Source organism: Triturus cristatus, chromosome 11, assembly GCF_964204655.1.
Source record: "Triturus cristatus chromosome 11, aTriCri1.1, whole genome shotgun sequence".
NCBI classification, from domain to species: Eukaryota; Metazoa; Chordata; class Amphibia; order Caudata; family Salamandridae; genus Triturus; species Triturus cristatus.
In genome coordinates, this window is record NC_140594.1 from 998,948,730 (window position 1) to 998,973,501 (window position 24,772).

Consider the following 24,772-nt stretch of genomic DNA (forward strand, 5'->3'; position numbering starts at 1 on the left):
GAGGGGCGACAGTGGGCAGCCCTGTCTTGTGCCTCTATAAATTTCATATTGCGGAGACACTGTCTTCCCAGTCCGCACCCTCGCCGTGGGGTGTTCATTAAGCAGCTTTACCCAATTTACCCAACCCTCTCCTAGGCCCATGTGCCTCATAGTTTCAAGTAGATAATCCCATCTCACTGTGTCAAAAAGCCTTCTCAAGGTCTATCAACAAGAGCGCTGCACGCTGTAAATGTCTAGTCTCGGCGTGGTATAGCATCGAGTACATCTGTCGCAGCTTGTACAAAGTGTTCCGGGCTGGGATAAATCCATTCTGGCGGCATGAACCAGAGTCAACATGTGGGGTAGCAGGCGAAGCACCAGGGATTTACTAAGGATCTTAAAATCCATGCTTAACATGAAGAGGGGTCAGAAGTCTGGGACCTCCACCTCTAGTGTAGGCTTCCTGGGCAGGGGGACAACTAGGGCATCCCTGGTGGACTCAGGCAGGCATTTAAGTCTCAATGATTCTGCATAAAGCTTCTTGAAGTGTGGCAAAAGCTTTGCCATGTAAGTTAAATACAACTCAGCTGGCAAGCCATCAGGTCCTGGGGTCTTTCCTGTGGCCATGCTTTTAATCGTGGCTCAGATCTTGGTGACACTCACAGGTCCTCCCAGGGTGTCAATTATTTTTTTGTCTACAGTTAGGGGGGTAACACCTTCAGGAAATCCCTGTGTGCATCTGGAGATATCAGGGGAGGCCTTGTATAGTGTTGAGTAGTAGTCACAAAATAATGCATTGATGGCGTTAGGGCCATATATCGGGCCACCTTCAGCAGGTGTAATTTAAGTAATTGGGGATCCCCGCGTCTCTGGCTTAGCCAGCCATGCCAACAGCCTACCCGGCTTCCCTTCTTCTTCCTGCATATTAGTGAGGTAGCTCTTGAGATCATGGCATCGCAAGCGGCCAAGAGCTTGGTGGTTTGAGCGCGTGTTTGCTTAAGGGCAGCTGTTGCATCTGGCCTGGGTCCTTGTTCATTGTCGAATCTTTGTAGGTCGCCTTTTAGTGTTTCCAGTTCGCGGTGAAGTTCTCTTTGAGCTCCTATTATTTCCCCCATACATTTTCCTCTCAAAATCGCCTTGAACGCCTCCCACTCTATCAGGACATTGGAAGCCGTCTGTGCATTAGTGTAGAAGTAGGAGTCTATGGCTGTGCCTATAGTCCCTCTGAAACAGGTATCTTCAAGGGCCCGAGTGTTCAGCCGCCACATAGGTATTGGTGGGCGGTGTCCTTCCGGCTGGAGAGATAACAGAGAGGGCTGTGGTCAGAGAGCATACTCCCCAAATATTCTGTATGTGTAGCTAGAAAGCTCAAGCTTGGTGTGCCCAAGAACAGGTCCATTCTAGTATGTATGTGGTGTAGGGGCAAATAATAAGAGTAATCTCGGTCCCTGCTGTGTTGTGCCCTCCAGATGTCATCTAGTCCCCAGTGTCCCCTCCAGTCCTGGAACCCCACTACTGTTTTATGTATTTGGGCATTCGGCAATGGGGGTGGGAGCGGTCGAGGGCTATGTCAGCAACACAGTTAGCAGTTTAGGCAAAATGCCTGAGAGTCTTTGGAGGAAAAGTACTTGATCATGATTAGGGGCATATATACTACCTAAAATGAGTTCCTGCCCATAAATTCTACCCGTAAGCAGTACAAACCTACCCTCTTTATCTATGCATGTCTGCAAGGGTTCAAATGGAATAATGTCTCTAATCCAAATCATTGCACCTCTATCGTATGCAGAGTAAGAGATAGCGAATACCTGCCTTCTCCAGCGTCTACACAGCCGCTCTCCCTCCCCTCCAATAAGGTATGTTTCCTGGTGGATTGCATTCTGTCCCCCCATCTACATATGTACCTCTGTATATTGTGGCGCTTAGCTGCTGAGCCCATTCCTCTAATGTTCCACGTCAGGAGTTTTAGTGTACACTTGTTTGTGGGCATTGTGAAGATTTAGGTAATCAAATTCCCCCCCACCTCCCGCCCCCTCCAAAGTCCCAGAGATGCTAAACCAGGACCACTCATGCACATAAAAACCAAACAAAGTGGGTATGAAGACCCAAATTCCAGCAAACCAAAACTCCCACTTCCCAAGAGCAGCCTGGCATCAGCCAGCTGCCCAAACTACAGGCAAATTGTCCAAGTTCTCCGGAGGCTCCTGCCACATGTAGGTGGAACTCTCCAGAAGGGCAGACTATTGTAGGTCAACCACCATTTGTCTTATGGCTGCCTGTGTTCGAATGAGCCCTCACCGGCCCATTCATATGACAGTTCCAGTCCTTATACCCATGTCTTGCTGGGACGTTCCACGTTTCTTCTCCATGTTGTCTCCCTCATGACAACTCTGTGCAACTAGAGGTCGTCAGCTGATCTAGGGCTAACAACTGGCAGAACCGTAAAATTTGCTTGCGAACTGTCAGTGTCTGAGACATTGGTTCCTTTGATGGATCCGGTTCCCAGCTCTGAGGCAGAATCAGGTGTTTTCATAAGGGCAGCTACTGCTTGTCGGGCTGCAGCTCTCTCCTTCACAGTTTGGGAGGGTCTTGGCTTTTTGGGCGGTTTCCGATTTGATCAGGTTTGTGTTCTTTTTCTCTTCCCAGTCTTCAGTGTGGTACGTGGGCATTCAGTCCTGGCTGTTCCTAGGTCTTTACCAGCATAAAACGCGCCTCGTCGTGTTTTTACATTCAGGATATCCCTTCTTGGAATCCGGACTACACTATTACAATAATTTCTCCTTCGTCCGCCAGGGACACGGGCTCATGTCCTGCTCAGCACCGTTCTAATTCAACAACCCGGTCCTGAAGATGATCCTGAGTCAGAGGATCGAAACGTTGCCAACCGCTCAGCGCAAATAATAGCGCACAATACACTGTGGTTCTATCAAACAACTGTCTCCATTTAACAAATGTGTTAAATTATTGCCAGAACCACCAATATTCACTGTATATATCAGTTCACTAATCTCACGTTGCACCATTTTCCGCTGATTACACTTTATCACTTGCGTCGCCACTTGTTGTGTCACTTACACAATTGAGCACCGAGTCCAATTCGGGTTGTTTTACGCATTTCTTGCCTACAGTGCTGCTACAACTGTACTTTATTGTGTCTTGAAAATATATGATGCCTAGTGCACCTTTTGAAAAAATTCTACCAGAGTCTTCCTCTTCCTTGCATGCAATGTATTATACATGCATTTCTAACCGTCCTCAATAATCATACCAGTTGAGATATTGTTATTGTACTTCTCGCACCTACCCACATCTCAACGTGGTTTATGGGTTATACTCCTGTCATGTTATACAAGACTGAATTAAGAAAAGCACAATACTATAGAAAAGCAAATTAAACAGAAATCCAGCTTTTGTAGATCCCTCAAGGCTGGCCTCTATTGTGAAAAAAATATAAAGTTTTGAACACTGGTATGATATGTTTTTTCTTTGGAACAGCATAAAAACCACAAAAGAAAAATAAATGAAGTGTTCATTGCTGTGATAAATTGTCACATGGGCAGGACAATAATTGCCTATTAAAAGAATTTTCATCATTATTAGCAAATATATAATGTACGGTATTCAATCAGAATCTAGTCAATAAAAATCTAGATTGCACATTCGGAACCTTATTGAGATGAGGTCGTTATCAGAAAGCCATGCCCTGCCACAAACTTTGATTACATTTCTATCTTCCCTCTCTTCTGTTCTAACATTAATAATCCTCAAATGAGGTTCCCTTTTACTTATTCCCCTCATAGATTCTGGGTCCTCAACAAATCTAGGCATTCCTTTGTTCTCACATGATATCTTATAAAATACAGCCATGGTATTTGCTACGCATCCTCCAGGACCATACAGTCAGAAAGGATCTTCCTGCTCAATGAGGCAGCCTCTACTATCCACACCACTCTCCACAATAGAAGAAGGGCTGCATGAATGTTATCCTCAATAAATGGCAAACCAAATTCAGCATGAAAAATAGAGTTAGCTGAGCATTAGGGGACTGCAGGCATCATGTTCAGGACCATATTTTCTGCTTGACGTTTGAATACCCCCATATGTCTGTCCCATAAATTGCACCAGTCAGTCACTTAATTTTGTAAACATTAATCATTTCCTTAACTGGCTTAGTGACCAGCCTGGAGGCAAATCTAGAAACAGCTGAAAAGGCTTTCTCAAAAAACAGTCTTCCATTACCCAACAGGGATTACCAATTATTTTGAGAAATAAAAAGCAGACCTAGGTATGAAAAGGTATCTGTAGATGAGATTGCGTTACCATTGTGGAAATGGGCACCAGTCCTTTTAGTTCCAGATCCACGGATCATAGTGAACGATTTTCCACTGTTCACTTTCAGGCCTACATTTTCCATAAAACGAGTAAAAGAATCAATGTAACAGGGCATTTCCAGTCCGTACCATCAAGACTGCATCATTTGCGTGAAGCATAATGGGGAGTTGGCGGGATCCTACTCATGGCATGCTAAGGACAACGCAAGGCAGCAAGGTACAACTTATGGCTATGTACGGACCTTTGCTTTTGTTTGGGCTTAACTAAACTACCAAACCTTGGCACGCGTTGCAAGGATTAACAATGACTCTGTTTTTTTCTAATCAGGTTTGGGCTATCAAACCATCACACTCACTGCAAGGAGTACAAATGACTCTGGTTTTTTTCCTAGTCGCACTATACTATTGCAGTGCTTAATTTGTAAAATATGAAGTGCCAGGGCTCTGGTTAGGAGGCCACTGCAGCTTGCACCCCCCATCGCCCCATTCATCACTGCCAAAAAACTACTAACCATCTCTCCCGCATGTAAATGCGACAGTTCAGATTATTCCAGGCTCCCAAAGCTAAACGAATGGCTGGGGAGGCAGGTTTGAGCAATTTTTTAATGTACATTGTTTTTCTGAACAACTGTTATACTGCTCATCCCTAAATTACATGAGTAGCGCCACCTTGTGACAGACTGCCCCAAGTGTGGTGTTGACGATAAGGTGCCTGTGCCAAGCACCGAAAACCAATTAAGTGCCGGTGCTCAGCACTGGAAAGCACCGGCTCAAATTAAGCACTGCTGTACTGCCGAATTGGTTGTTTTAATATACACTGTGAGACGCCGCCCGCGGTATTGAACACGCATTCTCCTACGAGCCGCCATATGAAAGTGAATAGCCCAACACATTCTCAATTGTACGTTTTTCTTTCTTATTAGTTGACACAGTAATACGATACTTGAAACTATGGCGTTTTCCGACATACGCTGGCCTGTCTCGACTGAAAGAGTACTGATAATTGATTAAATAGAAAAGTCGACCATCTAAGGTATGCGCTTACAGTTATCATGCAAAGCATGCACTTCAGATCTGCATGTAAACACCTTGGTGATATGGGTTTTCATTAAGAAATATGTCAAGCAATGCTTATATCGTTTACATAGTTTCTGTTTATCCATGATATTTGGTGCATTATTTCTTCCCTGACATTGGTGTAAGGGGAGGTTGTTGCTTGGAGCAGGCTCTAACTTTACATACGGAGATCTTTACTTTAAACACTGTTCACATTGATATGTGGTGATGAACTTCTATTCTTCAAGGCCTATGGCAAGTTTATATGATTTAGCTAACTGTGCTTACTCATCAAGTTTCATGTATAGGGTTCTTCTTTGTGATATACTTGTGACTATTGATTTTTGAAGGACGTAAAAGAATAGGAATACTGAGAGGAATTGAAGAATTACAGTAGAGAACTGGCATTTCCTATTGCGACCCACAAATAGTGTCAATACACTACAGCGGTGAGCCTATGTTTCTATGGCTTTTTTCTCACTGTTTGGCTTATACTGTGTTATAGTCCACTTACTATTGTGCTTGGACTTGGACCCTGCCTGGGTAGGTTACTGTTTAAAACTGCTTTGGTTGTAACCTTCTTCTGTCCCTAACCTTCCTCTGTCAGCTATTAAGGATTTTTTATCCATAATGTTGGTTTATTCAACACATGTACACATGTTCATTATATGTATCATATGGGATCTCATGTAAATAGATTTTGTAATGCAATATTTTTTTACTCGTATTTGCTTAAGATTTTGACTCACAACTTATGTCACAAGAATCTGCTCCTTCGTGCTTTTCACTCTTGTTTCCCTGTTGGTTTTCCTTTAGTTTGGTTTCTGTACTGTGTCTGGTATATTCACAATTTAGGGTGTCTATGTTATAGTAATTACACATCGTTTTAATGTATTTTGATTTTAAATAGGTATATTGTAATGACTGAGTCCAGATGTATGGAGGATCTTAGGACGTTTATTGGTAGTTAGTTCCAGGTAATCCAGATCAATCCATAACCAGTAGTCAAGACCAGTACAGAAACCAATGGTAGGCCCATGGTAAACCCCACCAGGAGCTGCTTGTCTCTTGCTCAGCCCTTCCCAACTGACTCGCTGTCTCCCAACATTCTGTGATACCTCATAAACTGAACATTCCACTGGCTGAGTGGGAGATCACATGCATAAATACAAAGCCAGGATATAACATATACCCATGTATATTTTTGTATATCCTTACAGCCCTGAAGAAGCCCTTATTGGGCGAAACGCATTCGCTGTGCCCACTTGATTGTGAAGAAAATGAAATAAGGAATCTTCTGCTCACACTGAAAATAGTGAATTGAATATTATTGCAATTTGAATGTCTCTTAAGATCATATTGCCTCTCTACTTTCTGTTATACTTATGGCATGTCCCGTACTCTGTCCAGAAAATTCTTTCTATGTTATTAATATAAAGTGTGAACAAAAAAGGCGCCAAAATACACCCCTGCCTTACTCCTTTGCTAATCTCAAACATTTCCGTCCATTCTCCCTGTCTGCCACATCGAAAAATCAAGAAGTGGCTTATCCACACCCATATTTGTCAAGGAACCTCGCAAAGTGGGATGGTTTACACAATAAAAAAAGTGGATGACAAATAAATAAAGGCCGTATAAATAGACCCCCTCTAACTGTAGTTTATTTATTCACAAGAAGGTGGAAGCTGAAACACTGTTCCACAGTGTCTAGTTCTTTACGAAAACTATATTGGACATCGCCGATGATCTTATGTTCCTGTGCCCACCCTTCCAGGCTAGTCAAAAGAATCCTTCCTATGACCTTAAGAGTCAAATCCAGTTGGGAGTTAGGTATGTGAGAACTTGTGCCACATTTTTCCCCTTTTTAAAAACTGACACAATTACAGACTCATACCAAGTGGGTAAAAACCACACCTTGTATGTCCTCCTAACACATTTTTGACCAACTGAGCCCAAAAATCTATATTTTCTATAAAGAGATCTATGGGGACACTATCCGGACCTGGGGATTTCCTTTTCCTACTAGATCTTATGTCATCAATCACCTCACTCAAAATAAACTCAGTAGGAATGACTGAGAATTGTTCTTCCTTATGGTGGAAATCGATTCCCTCCTACCGTTTCTCCTCATCTCGAAGTGAGTAAATTGAGTAAAAGTGTTTGACCCATTTTTCAGCCGAAAACATAGTGGCAGATTTACAAGGAAAGTGACTCAGTGCATTGGCGCACAAGCTGCTGCCATGTTCCAGCACAGGCACCCTTGCACCATGGTGCAAGGATGCCTGCGTCGTGACGCAACAAAGGCGCCAAATGCAAGTCTGGCTGGGCCCGACCGCGACCAGCGCCAGGGACCCTCGACGTCCACTCCATGCACAAGCCCGCTGTGGAAATAAGGAACCTCCTTGACTCCCTCACACCCAACGTCGCCTTTTTTACAGAGACCTGGATCAACACCTCCTCCACCCTGGACATTGCCATCGCTATCCCAGAAGGATACAAGATCCAGAGGAAGAACCACCCCAACCACCCGGGAGGAGGACTCACCATCGAACACAAAAAAATCCCTCCACCTCTCCACTTCAAGCATCAATTTCCCTGCGGCAGAACACCTGTACTTCCAGGTCCAGACCAGTTCCAACGCCACACTCCGAGGCACCCTCGCCCACAGACCCCCCAGCCAAGCCCTCTTCACTGACACCATCACCGACTTCATCGCCCCCCACGCCATCGCCTCCATAGACTACACATTCATCGGAGACCTCAACTTCCACCTCGACAACCCCAGAGACCCCAACTCCACCACCCGCCTGGGGAATCTCGCCAACATCGGACTAAAACAACTGGTCACCACGCCGAGCCACAAGGCAGGACACACCCTCAACCCCATCTTCGCAGGAGGAAACAACATTCATTTTAGCCACACCACACAACCCCCCTGGACAGACCACCACTGCGTACACTTCCTCGCCGACAAACCTACACAGCCCAACCCCGCTCCACACCCACCATGAAGGAACTCGAGCAGAGTCACAGAGGAGTGGCTCAACTCCTTCCTCAACCACAACACCCCCTCTGCTGCAACCGATGCCAACATCGCAGCCAGCGAATTTCATAAGTGGATCTCCAACTGTGCAAACAAACTCTCCCCGCTGCGCAACTCCGACAGACACCGCCATAGAAAAGCCACCTGGTTCACCACCGACCTTCAAGAAGCCAGACGCACCTGCAGACGCCTCGAGAAGAAGTGGAGAACAGATGGACATCCGAAAACCACACCACCTACAAAGGCGCCATGATGGACTACCACCAACGCATCAGAACCGCCAAAAGAACCTTCATCCACAACAAAATCCTCGCCAATGCCAGCAACTCCAAGGAACTCTTCAGCGTCATCCAGGAATTCACCAAGCCCCCTAGCTAAGCCATGGACATCACCCCTTCCCAGGCCCTCTGCAACAATCTCAGATCCTACTTCCACCTGAAGATCAAAAACCTCTATGACAACTTTATTGACCAGACTCCTGGCTCAGCAACCACCCCACCCTCCGACAGCACCAGACAGCCCACCATCTTCTCCTGGACCCCGGTCATGACCAAAGAGACCACCTCGACAATGAAAGGCATCCACTCAGGAGCCCCTACAGACCCCTGCCCACACATCTATCTCGGGGCCTTCACCGCCATTGTGCCAAAATTAAGGTGCACTATAAACACCACCTTCAAGACCGGCACCTTCCCCGACGACTGGAAATGTGAAGAAGTCAGACCCCTGCTTAAGAAGCCATCAGCAGATCCCTTGGACCTCAAAAACTACTGGCCCTTCTTGCTCCTCCCCTTCAGGGCAAAAGTCACAGAGAAGACCGTCAACGCACAACTAACCAGGTTCCTCAAAGACAACGCCATCCTCAACCCCTCTCACTCCGGGTTCTACAGCAACCACAGCACCAAGACCGCCCCTACTCGCCGCCACAGACGACAGCCGCACCCTCCTTAACCAAGGCCACACCGCAGCCCTGATCCTACTCAACCTGTCAGCAGCATTCAACACCGTTTCCCACTGTACACTCGCCACCAGACTACACGCCGCCGGCATACAAGGAACCGCCTTTGATTGGATCTGCTCATTCCTCACCGGCAAGAGCCAGAGGATCAGACTGCCACCCTTCCTCTCTGAACCCACGGAAATCAACTGTGGAGTATCCCAGGTATCATCGCTCAGCCCTACCCTTTTCAACATTTTCTTGGCCCCCCTCGCCGCGATCGTCAGACAGCACTGCCTCAACATAGTGCCCTACACCGACGACACCCAACTCATCCTCTCCCTCACTAAGGACCCCACCACCACTAGACGCTGTTTCTTGGAAGGAATGCAGGACGTCACATTCTGGATGAGCAACAGCTGCCTGAAGCTCAACTCGGAAAAGACAGAAGTCCTCGTCCTTGGAACCACCCATCAGCATGGAACAACAGCTGGTGGCCCACCACCCTTGGCACCTCTCCCACCCCCAAGGGCCACGCCAGAAACCTCGGCATCGTACTGGACTCCTCCCTCTCCATGAACCGACAGGTCAATGTCGTCACCTCCAGCTGCTTCAACACCCTACGTATCCTTTGCAAGACTTTCAAACGGATCCCCCTGAGCTAAGGAAGACAGTCACCCACGCCCTCATAACTAGGAGGCTCAACTACGGGAACGCTCTCTACCCCGGCATCAACAATTCTCTACTCTGCAAGCTCCAGACGATACAGAACACCGCCGCCAGACTCGTCCTCAGCCTCCCCCGACATGAACACATCAGCCACCACCTTTGGGACCTTCACTGGCACCCCGTCGAGAAGAGAATCACTTTTAAAATACTCGCCCATGCCTACAAATCCCTCCACAACACCAGACGCCAATACCTCAATGAGAGAATCACCTTCCACGCACCCAAGAAAAACCTCCGATCCGCCAATCCCGCTCTCGCCAAAACCCAATGCATACGCAGAGCCAGAACAGGGGGAATAGCTTTCTCCCACATCACGGCCAAGACCTGGAACGAGCTCCTGATCGACATCAGACGCGCCCCCTCCCTGAACGCTTTCAGAAAGGCCCTCAAGACCTGGCTCTTCGACTGAACGGAACTGAAGACCCCTCCCCCTCCATTGCCTTGAGACCCTTGCGGGTGAGTAGCACACTTACAATGCCCTGATTGATTGATTGATTGATTGATTGATTGATTGATTGATTGATTGATTGATTGATTGATTGATTGATGGTTTCATTCCTGCACATATACAATCAGAAATGGCGTTTTTCAACTTCTATGTGTGCTGCAATAGCACACATAGAACTTGCAAAACGTCATTGTTTTACTGATTGTTTACTTGCAGTAAGGGACACCTTCCTGTACATAAACAATCACCAGAGGTGATTTCGTCTTTCTATATGTGTTGCAGAATGCATCACGCATAGAAAAAGTAAAACAATGAGGAGAAATGAATACATTTCTCCTGTTGCGTCTCCCTGCACCTCCCTTGAGGAGGCATAGCATTCAGACGCATTTCCAGATTTACGATTTCTAGTAAATCTGGAAATGTGTCTGTTTCTATGGGTGTTGCGTGGGAACACCCACAGCAACACCCATGGAACGCCCCTTTCACGCAAAGTGCTGCGTGCAAAGGGGCCATATTTACAAGAAACTGAAAAGTCCCACAGTGTGGCTTTTCCTGTCCTTGTAAATATGGAGCCCTAAATGCACCGCAGGTGCGTCACAAAAAGTGATGCACTGTTGGTGCGAGGGGCTTGTAAATCTGCCCCATAGTGTCTATGGCAGGACATGCAACTCACTGAAATAAGGGGCGTTAATCACTTTCCAAAATGCAGAGCTATCTGACTGGGTGCTTGATTCGTGAAGAGCTTCCAATATGCTTTCTCCTTAATTGTGTTTTTTTTCCTCGTCAGAATACGTTTATATTCACGCCTTCTATTTTAACCATCTCCTTATCCCTTGGAATGCTCCCTAATGTCCTTTTTAGGGCTTTTGCTGCCTTACCATACAGGCTACATCGAACCAAGCCTGACTTTTAAAGTGACATTTACCTGCTTGGCCTATCAGAGTGTTTTATATATAATTTGCTGATGTTCCAAAAACTTTCAAAACTGCCTCCCCCTCAGATGTATCATCCAGACAACTAGCTACTGAGTTGCCGCGATTCCCAATCAGGTCAGTAAACAGCCTATCCGCATCCACACCCTTCCACTTAAATCGTACCATTTCTCCTCCCCCACCCTATCTCCTAACTAACATTTTCCAGCTTTGCCCCTATGGGAATCTGAATCAAAGTCACAGAAAGTAAATTGTGATGACCCATACCTGATTGTAGTATTTCAAAATTATCAATGTGAAGGAGAAGGTTTTCAGATATCAACAGGGCTTTGAGCAGGCCGGGTCTTGCCGGTGCTCAGCACCTGCAGTTCTAGAAGGCAGGTGCCGAAACGCTTCTCTATCGGGCTCTCCTTTTTTACCCTCACCCTCGGGGAGAATTGTATTTTTAACACTGCTGCAGGACCACCCTTGACTGCCTTCAAAGTGACTTCAAAAAGACTCGTTATAGTTCTTTTACAGTCTCATCATTTCAGAACGGAAGTATTTTCAATATTATATGCAACAAAGCCATATTGTTTCTTATGTATCTTATGCAACGAACAACCATTGACAAAGCCCATACCCCTAGCTTGTTGTAGGTGTAATGTCATTCGTTGTATTATACATTTGGGAGCAATGACAGAGGCAGCAAAATGCCAGTCCAGCGGAACACTATGCTAAGAACAGATTTTCAGTTTACGCGTTTTAAGCCACGCCCTTAACAACGTCAGCCACGCCCCTTTGAGAGATCCCCCCCCAGTTTTTTCATCCCACTTAAAGCCCTGGATATCAAGATAAAACCAATATTACTACTATGACCATGTCCTATAAAAGTCGATGCCACAGAACAGGGTAGGGTATAAACATCATTTCGAAAAGGTCAATTTTCCTTTATAAAAAGCCTGTCCAGATCATCCCCATAAGCATTGTGAAAAAAATTGTTTCAAACCCACTCCTTCATTGTTGGTCATGACTCAAATCCCCTTAGAATCCAGTATAGAAACATTTGCAAACGCATTAAGTTTCGCCTATGTGATTAATAATAAGCTGTTTGTGCAGGCAAAACCTAAAAACACAGATATCCGACTTCATATCGGAGTTGACTACCTGCTGGTACTCGGTTCAGTACCGGAGCAAACTGAAGGGGAAAAATGTATGTATGCGAGAGCAATTTTTACATTCAATTAAAAAAGTAACCGGTAGATGGCAGTGTTGTTCAGTTCTTCCAATATGGGGAGCGAGTTATATGAGACCTTCACACCGGCTCTTGCAGGCACACTAATATAACTTCCCAAAACAAAGTCATAAAATCGAGTTCAAGAACTTAAGCCCATGTAAAATGTGGAATGAGATCAAATGAATACTCCTCAGTGGTGTCAGGATAAAAAGATGAGGAATGTAACACAGCTGTTTAAATGCGTGCAGCAAGAACAATTCAACAAAATAAAGTTCCACACAACAGCGAATGAACACAATAATTCGATACCGAGAACTGATAAGAGCCCCCTTTTAAGATATATTAAATACAAGAGATTTCACAAGCACAGCCCAAGCGCTGTGCAGGCGAAGCCTAAAAATGGGTATTGAAATCTCGAAGTCAAACTATATAAATCTCATTTTCCTTTATCTCAAAGGAGACCTTCTCCTCTTTCTCAGTCCAACACTGACTCCGGAGGAATTTAAAATATTATTATAATTAAATTATCACAAGAACCCTGCTCCCTTTAAAATCCCACCTAAACAATTGATAGTATGAAGAATCCAGTGCATTTTTACTGACTTCATGAGAAGGGTAAATAAATTAGAATTGCGAACACCCCCTTGCTTCTACCATGAGTTGAGCTAATGGCAGAAGTGCAAAGAGAACATTAGCCATCTAAATAAAAAGGGTTGACCACCCAGGTTTCTTGCAAACACACAAAAGAATAATTTCTTATAAAATGAACCCATTCTGCCTTGTCTAGTTTGGTTCTTACTCCTGCCACATTCCAACACAATGTCTTGATACTTTCAGCCTCAACAACAGGATCACAATTACCCAGTTTTGTATCTCTCTGCATACTATTTTCCCTTCTATCGTTCTCAGTGGCATTAACATTCAATTTTTTAGTTTCCTAGACCACCCTAATCATCTTTGCCCGTCAGTTCTGATTTCAAAAGGGGTTCAGGGGGATGAACAGGGCTGGACTGGCCGTAGCAGGCAACGGGCATTGACCCGGTGAGCCACCAGGGTGGGGGCCGGTTTTGGGCCCCTGGGTGGTGATTTTGTTACAGGGCCGTTTTTACGGCATAGCTGCAATATTGGACCCTGTCACAAAATTGGCAGAAACTGGCCCTGGCAAACAGCTCAGCCGCACCCCCAAACCCCCCAGTTCGGCCCTGGGGATGAACCTGTTATGAGTCCAAACCAGATGAATAGAAGTTGGAGGAACAGAAGCCGGGGAGCATCCTTTACTCTGCAATTGTCCTCTGCTCATTCCCTCTGCCATACCAAATGTGCATCCTCACCCACAGTATTAAGGCTGCAAAAAAGCCCCAGGGACCCAGCACAATCTTATTGCCATTTAGTGGTGTGGATGCCAATATTGTTAGGGCTCTTTCTGCATAACATGCAGACCAAAAACGTACAACCACACAGTCCTCTGAACACCACTTAGGTTGCATCCTACACAGGGGACAGGTCCCACCATACTAATACCATCCATAAAGTACTGGGACTTTCTGATTCTGGAGCTCATCCAGTGTCCAGCTTTGTTACTCAACTTGCACCCTTCTTCATACTGTCCCATCATTAAGCATGACACCCCTTTCAGGAGAATCATAAGTAGAGTCGCTTCCTGTGGCAAATTAAGGTAGGAACTCAGAGGCCTCTAAAGTATCAAACTGTTTAAAAACCACCAAAATGTTCCAGGGATCTGAGCATACACCCCATGATCTCTTGCAACTGTTTTAGATCTTCGCGGATGGGTTACTCTATCACAATAGTGATGGATATCCGTTCCGCCGGAATACGAATTCCAGTATATCCTACGGGATTTATATTTTGGTGGATGGTATATCTGTCAACATTGCGACGGAGTAACCCGTCCGCCAAGATCTAAACCAAGCCCTTAATATCCACTGCTTTTTGAATAGTAACACTCAATTCATGAACATTCTTTTATGCCCCGCCACTGGTGTGGTGAGATCCAGAATTATCTTTCACTCTGATATCCCGTGCAGCCCCTTTTAGTTTCTTGGCCGGGGGTAAACCAACAGGGTTAGTAGGGGCAGCCATTTCAAAGCACAGTGGGTCATTATTCACACACAGGTTTTTTCCCCACCTGTAAACACTTCAGAGGGAATTTGTTCCACAAAGCTTTCCCCAAATGTAATTGAACCCTCTTTAATGGTAGCTACATCCAGTGCTTCCCATTGGGTACTCACTAACCTCTCCTCGACATTACAAACGTCTTCATTAAACACCTCCATCGCATTGGTTAGGAAAGTAAAAATACTATTTGCCACTGGCTTCTCCTTACCCAAAGGAATCAAGGTTGATTTCTTTTATCCTATAGCCACAGTCTTTCTCACAATGGACAGGGGTAAGTTAAAAAGAAAAACAAAATTGAAAAAAAAGAGAAAAAGTTAAAGAGAGTTGGCCAGGCCAAGAGCGGGCTCGTCTGCACCCGGCATGGCCAGGAAGAGGTAAACAACCTTTACGACGCAACTTTTACAACGCGATGCCATTACATCGCGGTTTTTACAACGCAAGTCGTTACAACGACTTGCGCTAGATGGCGCTCTAGGACAAGGAATAGTATAATTTACTATCCAACACCTTCCCTACTGTACGTAGACTGGAGTTGGAATCGTAAATTATACTACTCCTAAGTCCAGCGCCCTCCAACGCAAGTCGTTGTAACGACTTGCGTTGTAAAAACCGCAATGTAATGTACCGCGATGTAAATGTATGCGTTGTAACGTCATACATCCCCAGGAAGAGGGCCAGCCCAGCCTCTTCTGGGCTTTAACGGATGAATGGATGGCATGCTCTTGGCCTGGTCTTCGTCTGGGCACAGCCCAAGTGCATCTAGCGCAGCAAGTCTGTGTATCGCGCCGCAGGTCTGTGTCTCGCACTACATGCGCTGTAGATCCTCCTCCAGGGCTGGGCAGCAAGAGGGGAACTCTGGATGATGAAGACCCCAAAGCCCATACAAAAACCAACAAACTCCACTGTACCATCTTGCGCAGTGGTTCTGTGCCTCGCATTAAATGCGCAGTAGCTCCTCCTCCAGTGCAGCAAGAGGGGCTCTCTGGGTTATGATGCCCCTATCCATAATCAGTCACTTGGGTTGAGAATGTTGCAACTAGAAAGTAAGTGGATGTGGTAGATGTGGCCAGCCTCTGGGTGGGGTGTCCAGATCTTTACAATTTTGATACTAGGTGGTCACCAGGGAGGGTATTATGAGAGGCATGACTGTGGGCTGTCATTGGGGGAGTGGTAAGAGGAGGAAGAGGTGGTGAAGTCTGCTTATTTCTTGACACTGGGTGTACGATCTGCCCAAATTAGAGGATTGCTCAGTGTCAGGTAAGGTGTGAGTCTTGTCCATAGCCAGGCACTTGGGTTTGAGGGCTGTCTGTAGTCTGTCACTGGGGCTGTAAGGCATGTCTACACCCTGTCACCGCGGTGTGAGGTGTGTCCGGAGCCTGTCACTGTGGTGTGAGGCCTGTCCACAGCCAGTTGCTTGGGTGTGTGTTAGTCTTATCCATACCTAGTCACTTGGTGTGTTGAGATTGTCCATACTACCAGCACATTGGGCAGGGAGGTGTGGACTAGCACTGGGTGAGAGTCCAAATTGTGGGGACAATGGCGTCGTCAACCCCGGGTTTCACAGCCTAAGCGAGGGTGGGGGGAGATGCCGACACATAAGTTATTTATGAGCCTGTTCCCTCTGTAGCTCTGCGGACAAATGGTTTTAAAAACATAAAGGGAAAATCCTTACTGATGTGAAGCCCGTCACAGTAAAAGAGTCCCAAAAGGTGAAAAGATGAGCTAAAGAAAGAGTGTGCATGGCGTAGCTTCAGTTGGTGCAGCAGGTGCCCTGGCACTGAGGGCCAAGAGGCTTGAGGGGCCCACTGACCCTGTTTATTGCTGCATGTTATCATTTAAATAGCAGCCGGGTGCCCACTTTCTTCCTTGAACTAAGGGACATAAAACACTGCCTACTGAGAGTGTGAGAGAAAAGAGCTGGAATGAAGAATGAAACGAAGAACATATAAAAGAAGAAATAAACTGTGACAAGAAGGAAGGGCAAAAAGTATGAAAACATTAATGCAAGTGTGAAAAGATTGAATAATGAAATGTAAAACAACATTGAGTGGGTGGGTAAAAAAACGATTGGATGGATGGATGGATGGATGGATGGATGGATGGATGGATGGATGGATGGATGGATGGATGGAAGGAAGTTTGGATGGATGGAAGGAAGTTTGGATGGATGGAAGGAAGTTTGGATGAATGGGTGAATTTATAAAAGGAGAGTGAATGATACATGAATAAAAAAAGGATAGATGAATGGCAGGCCTGGAATATGGTCAATGATATTCACTTTAGCAGGGGATCACAAGGGCATGACACAGTCAAAGATAGACCTTTTCAGAACTCCCCGCACCAACACAGGAACATTCCACGCTCAAGCGCAGAGTTAATCAGTGGCATTCTATTAAATACCAGATCAATGAGCAAACACAAATATGACCTGGAATGTTTGATTCAAGTTGCAAACCCGGATCTTGTGTTTCTTACGAAAACCTGGGCCAATGAGGCATCAGAACCGGATTGGATCGCAGCAGTTCCATCAGGCTACTTAGTTGCACATGTGAATAGGGTCAAATCGAAAGGGGGAGGGATAGCTATTATATATCGATCTTGCTTCACAGTTCGGGTCCTGCCACAACCATCAACACAGGCTGAGGCATTGTCTTTCAGTATTAGAAACAATAATTTGGAATTTTTTCAGGGGCTACTAATTTATCGGCCACCAGGAGTGAGATTGCCTTTCTCTAGGACCCTTCAGACATTTTTGGAGTCTTGCTTGGATACCCCAACATTTACAGTATTGGGGGATTTTAATTTCCACTTGGAAGCCAACAATAACTTTGAAACATCTCACCTGATAGACAATCTTGCAAGCTTTGGTCTGAGGCAGATTGTAGCAGAGCCGACACACTCAGCAGGTCACACACTGGATGGTATCTTTACCAACAATGAACATCTCAAGATAGTTAGCGTGCAACCACTGTTGTGGTTGGATCACTCTGCTATACACTTTTGCCTAAAGCTCCCTTCAACAACTAGACAGCGTCAGGAAAGGTTAGGCATATTTAAATCACGCCCTTGGAAATCTATCCAAAAGAGTGACATGGTAACTGCCCTGGAGAAGAACCGCCCGGAGGTGACCTCTGACTCTAACTCCTCCGCTAGAAACTTTGAAAGCTGGCTTAGTACAGCAGTAAACACGCTAGCCCCAGAAACCACTAAATACCCCCGCAACAAACAGATTACTTCACCCTGGTATTCGACTGAGCTCCGCCAAATTAAAGTAACCTGTAGACGCAGGGAGTATATCTGAAGATCAGATTATAGTGCAGAACATAAAAAAGACTACAATAGCGCCTTAGAAGAATATAAGGGAGCCATAAAACACACTAAATCTGTTTACTTTACTGCAAAAATCCTGGAGGCGAAGAACTCCTCCAAGGAGCTGTTCAAAACTGTGTCCGTGTGACATAGTGTTTTCCCCAGCCCCAAATTTTGTGGATCAAATGGCCATTTTTTTCCAAAATAAAGTTCAAACGGTAGACGATGGGCTAGCTACTGCAGCTTGTGTTCCGGAAATGAAAAGTGCAAATTTTTTGGATACCTGACTTCACTACATAGGATGTCACGTTTTTCCGCTCTGGAGGCGGATAAAGTTGCCAACCTGCTGCTACATACCAAGGCGGGCTCACCGCTGGACCTGTGTCCCCCTCACAAATTACATCTGGTAGCGGAAGAAGTAAGTTCTGCCTTGACCCCCCTACTAAATGAGATCATTAGTTTCGGGGAATTTCCATCTTCTTGGAAAAAGGCATGTATCAGGCCCATTCTAAAAAAGACCTCCTTAGACCCCTCAGAGGCAAAACATTATCACCCTATCTCCTGCCTTCCACTACCATTAATAATCCTGGAGAAAGCCATGAATTTAGAACTGACAGAACACCTGGATAACAATAACATTCTTGACTCCTCTCAACATGGTTTCCGCTCCCGGCATTCCACTGAGTCAGCTTTAATCATGGCTACAGAAGAGATCCGTAAAGTGATGGACGGGGGAGGCAGACTTGCACTCATCCTGCTCGATCTGACCGCAGCTGTAAATCACGCTGTTTTGCAGCGGCGATTGAGGGAAGCAGGTATTGAAGATATGGCCCTGATCCTACTTACATCATTTTTAACATCACAAGAACAACTGTTGCTCTGGAATGGCCTGCAATTGGGAATCTTCCACCTCCCATGTGGTGTCCCACAGGGTTCGGCCTTGTCCCCTACACTATTTAATTTATATGTCCAACCTCTGGCACAAGTAATTAAAGAACATGGCATTATGTTGGTGTCGTACGCCGACGACACTCAACTAGTGGTATCAGTGACACAAAGTGTGGGCATAACAGCAGACAGGTTTCGTAACTGCCTCAAAGATGTGATGGCATGGATGAATGCGAACTTATTAAAGATCAATACCGAAAAAACCAAGGTTCTTCAGTTTGGTCAATTATCATCAATCTGGAGCCAGGCCTGGTGGCCTCCTGAAGCTGGCAGTTGTCTAGTCCCTGTGCCCAAGGCCAGGAACCTTGGATTTGTGCTTGACAAGGACCTCGAACTTGCCTTGCAAATAAATCAAGTTTCCTCGGCATGCTTTTTTACATTAAAATTCCTGCGAAAAATCTTGCCATTCATTCCTCTATCGCTTAGGAAAACAGTGGTTGGAGCTTTAGTCCTCTCCAGAGTCGACTATTGTAACGCCCTGTACTTAGGGGTCGACAAGGGACAGATCACAAAACTTCAATCACTTCAGAATGCAGCGGCCCGGGTTCTGCTTGGGTTACCTAAACACCACCCCACGTCAGCGGTGATCAAGCAGCTACATTGGCTCCCAGTCCGTCAGAGAGTGAATTTTAAAGCCCTGTGCTTATCGCATAAGGCCATATATGGAGGAGGGGCTGTGGACATTCAAACCCTGTTATCAGTCCTAACGCTGTCTTAGGTCAGCCAACACAGGATTGCTGTGTGTTCCTAGAATAAAAAGAGCTAGATGGGGAGGAAAGGGTTTCTCTTACCAAGCATCCGTCTTATGGAACTCCCTTCCCGTGACTATCAGGTTAGAATCCAACAGGGCCTTATTCAGGAAACTGATAAAAACCTGGGTCTTTACAAGGTCTTAAGATCCATCAGCTGCCGGCATCATACTCACCCAGCGCCAAGAAGCCTCGGCAAAAGGGCGCTTTATAAGTTCTTCAGTCAGTCAGTCAATGGCTGGAATTGTGAGTGGGAGGCTAGAAGGATGGATGAAACAGTAATGAGGATAGGGTGGCTAGACAGAAAGGTAAAGGAAGGATGAATGGAAGTATACAGAGATGGATAGACAGATGGATGCATGAAAGGCTTAAATGATGGCTAGATAAATGGACGGGAGGTTGGATATAGGAACTGCATTTAGAGGTAGGGCTTTCTTGCTCCGCTCATCTGATGGCAATCAAGTAATGGGATCAAAGTGGGGGGTATTTTTATTTTGTGGGTACTCCCTTTCAGTGGCGTAGCAAGGGGAGAGCGGTCCACCCCAGGCAGCACAAGTTTTGTGGGTGCGGCGGCCTCCTCCCACTTTTATCTGCTGTCTAGGGGCCGTAATAGCAACCCCCATGCTTCTCAATGCAATGCGGCAAATGGAAAAAAATCTCGCAAGCACCCCCCCGCTCTTCACTGTGGCTGTCATGGAGGGGCAAAAGCAGGGACCGCTCGGCCGGCCAGAGGGCTAGCTACACCACTCCCTTTGTTCTGTGTATGCTATGGGACAAGTCTGCTGTGTGAAGGGTGAGCCTGTTCCCTGAGGGATAGCTATGCTGATGGATGCTTGAAGCAGTACTCCCTATGCCTCCAGAAGGATTATGGTGTCTACAGCCAGAGCCTGTGGGACAGTCCAATCTTGAACCTGGACGTTTCCCAACAGATGTGTGCAATCAGCCCTCTTGGAGCGCCACTGCCAGCTTCTGGAAATACTGATGAAGAACTGGCAGAAATATGCTGTATCGGCCCAGACTCTGAATCTTAAGGCAGCTGCCCGCCACATGTTTGGGGTCACCATCTTTATCCCCCTTGCTATTTTCTGACAAAATGGAATAGAGGCAAAGAATAGTTTGTCACTTTATGCCGATGCATTGCATGGTCTCTCCACATGAAGTAACAAAGTATTGCATGCCTCTTTTACACTTGAACTGTGTGCGAGGATGGGAAGGAGGGAGAAAGAAAGTAGCTGCCATGTGTTAACTTTCGGTACCAAAGGGGATGATGGACGGAGCATTTGAGCAATTCAAACCCTCACCCCCAGTCAACTGATCTGGGTTTAATCCATCATCATTCTTTAGTTCACTCCACCACCCCAGTTCAGACATGGCCATATGCAAATTAGTCTGACCCTGTGCTTCATAGGAACAGTCCAGTCCGTACTGCGCCAAGCCATGTCTTCCCTGGACCGGGAACAATCATCCTGGGACCTGTTTCGGGTTCATAACCCTCATCAGCCAGGCTATCTTGAATCCAGTGACAAAGTGAGCAACGGACCCACGTCTGGGCATACCCTGCCAACTTAGGGAGAACAAAGCAATACCAAAGGGGATGATGGACGGAGCGTTTGAGAAAATCAAACACTCACCCCCAGTCAACTGATCTGGGTTTAATCCATCATCATTCTTTAGCTCACTCCACCACCCCAGTTGAGACATGGCCATATGCAAATCAGTCTGACCCTGTGCCTCATAGGAATAGTCCAGCCCAAACTGCCAAGCCAAGTCTTCCCTGGACCGGAAACAAGCAATGTTTAAGTGAGTAATTAAAAGTGTCTCACTTAATACATGAATTAGTAACTAAACTATGTGAATGTGTGCATCACTGTCTCTGTTGTTGTATAACATGCTGCATCAGTTGGTCAGTAACTACATGAGTGTGTATATTAGTTATTGATTAGTTGGGTAAGTATTTGTATGGGACAGTGAGTTTGTGTGTGGTTGGATGGGGTGTGTGTAACTATGCATAGATGTGTGAATGGTTGATTGACCAGGTGTATAGGTTTAAGAGTGCATGTGGAAACAGTTGTTTGGGTGACTGAGTCTATTTATTTGTGTGTTGGTGAGCGAATATATGTTTTAGTTGTACATCTTCAACAAAGTAAAAAAATAAAAGGCATTGTATGTGAGAGTTGGTGTATATAAATAAGTATGTGTACGAGTCAGTGATTGTGAGAGTAACTATATGAATCAGTGTATAATTGTAATGGTGATTTCTAAACATATTAACTATGAGTTACTATGTGTTTGAATAAATGAGGTGTGATTAATTTTTTTCATGAGTGAGTAGGATGACTGCATAACCGACTAAGATGACTGCTGATGTGTTAATGTCTATATATGTGTATAAGTGCATTTGATAGTGTTCTATTAATTAGTGACTGCATGTATAAATGATTCTGTTGTTGAATGGGTAGTTGTGTGTGTAGACTTAGGAATCAGTGAGTGGGTATGTAGTAACTGGTATTGGTGTGTCAATGGTTTCAAATATGGTACTCTGTATTTTACAGTGAGTGATGAAAGGTTATACTAGTGTATGATGAGGAGTATCAGATTGTCACGTGGATGATGTCATCAGTGATGTCATCAGTGATGTCATTTGAGATGTCATCAGTGATGTCATCAGTGATGTCACTGACCATGTCATAAATGATGCAATATGTGACATCATCAGCAGTGCATTGAGGGCGCGCGAGTTATAGTTAGCAGAACTAACTATAACAGAGGAATTTCTATGGTTTTGTGAGAGTGAAATGGCCAGCTAACTATAACACCCCTGAAACCTATGGTTTTTTCTGTGAATTTATAAGGTTTTTTTAAATGCTAATTTCTAACTATAACGTCTCTGAAACCTATGGTTTTTTCAGTGAATATATACATATATATATATATATATATTTATATATATATATATATATATTCACAGAAAAAACCATAGGTTTCAGGCACGTTATAGTTAGGAATTAGCATTTAAAAAACCTCAGAAATTCACTGAAAAAACCATAGGTTTCAGGGGTGTTATAGTTAGCTGGACTTTTCACTTGTACAAAACCATTGAAATTCCCCTGTTATAGTTAGTTCAGCTAACTATAACTCGCGCGCCCGCAATGCACTGCTGATGACGTCACATATTACATCACTCATGACATGGTCAGTGACATCACTCATGACATCACTGATGACATCTCAAATGACATCACTGATGACATCATCCAGTGAATGTGTGTTTTTCTGAAAATTAAATATGTTTTATATATGTATATCTCAAGGTCGATGGAAGAATAAATGGGTATATAAGTGTCTAAATGGATGATTTGTTTTTGAAAAATTGATTGTGTAACTGACTGATTAAGTGTATCATAGTGAATACATGGCTTAGTGAGTAATGTTTAAATATGTAAATATCTGTATCAGTCTCTCACTTTGTGTATAAGTGGCTGCATGGGTTGGTGAGTAGCTACATGGGTGTCTATATAGGTTATTAGTTGGTATTTTGAGTATCAGTCTGAGTGTCTGCATGGTTCGGTGGGGGGTATTACGTAGTGCATAGGTGCATGAATGAGTGACTCACTGTTTGTATGTGTTGAAGACAGCATGTGTGCAGGACTGTATGGGTGGATGAGTGTGTGTAAGGGTGTGTTAGTGAGTGAATGACTGTCTCAATAGTGTCTTTATGAGTAACTACATATGTTTTAAACTAGTATATGTGACTATTGGTGTATATAAGTGAGTATATGTGAGAGTGAGAGATTGAAAGAGTTCCTGTATGAATAAATATGTGTTTCTATAAGTGATTGTTTAAAAGACTAAGTATGTGTAAGTTTCCGTAGAAGTAAGTGTGGTGGTGTGTGTATAACTGTATATGCAAGTAAATGTGTTGTCGTAAATAAATTATTACGAGTTCAGAATTTCTAGATATCAATATGATTATGCATGAAGCAAGAGGCTGAGTCCGTGGTATCAGGTTCAAAAGGGCTTTATTCAAATAACTCGAGTTATAGGGAGAATAGTTCCATCACCACAAGGGATCAGGACCAGGATTCTCAAAAGGGTATTCTCAAACTTTATTCACAGAGTACAGTATATATATGTTTGTAATAATATACGTAAGCAAGAGTGCTTCAGGCGGAGCAAGAGAGAATGAGATAAGAGCATGTGGGTGTGTAAGTAGGCGTGAAGGTGGGCGTCCACTCGATGATAATAGGTAAGTGTCATAGGTGGGTGGATGCCTAGAGGGGGTTGCGTGATCAGCTGGAACTTTACTGGAACTTTGCCTTACTTGTGCTCAACTCAAGCATGACGTGTAACTGACGTGTGAAAGGGTTGCTATGCAACCGGGGAGTCTGGAGTCTGAAAATGAGGCCTTCAGTGTCAGGGCGACCAGCACATCTTGTATTATCGGGTATCTAAAGTCTGGAGCAGGTACTGATACGTGACATAGGTTGCCCATCACCAAGGGCCAATGTGGCATTTATTTCTTCGTTTACTGCTGAAGTCTCGCACGTTGGCTATGGGCTTTTCACTGACGTGAGCTTTGTAATCACACAAAAAGAGACAGAAAGGCTAGGCTTTCTCCTTTGCAGATGGGTCATGTTTATCCCTCCTTCTCCAGGCAGGAATGTGGTTTCGGTAGGAGTAAGCAGATAACCGTGCTCAATACTGTCTCGGACAGGGCCCCTTTGGCTGAGGCCCAAGTGTGCAAGGCCAAGGATACGCAGCTACAGCTTTCAGAGCGTTCTGAGGCCTGAAGCCCCTTTTCGGCTCTGGCTGGGCCACAATAATGGAAATGCGGGAAAACATGATGCAAAACGTGTAGGCCTCAGAGCAGATTTGTCGTTTCTCTCATGGGAGACTGGATTATGGCAGGCCACGTTATAGCATAAGCATCATGATAGACAGGCCATGGAGGGGAAATAC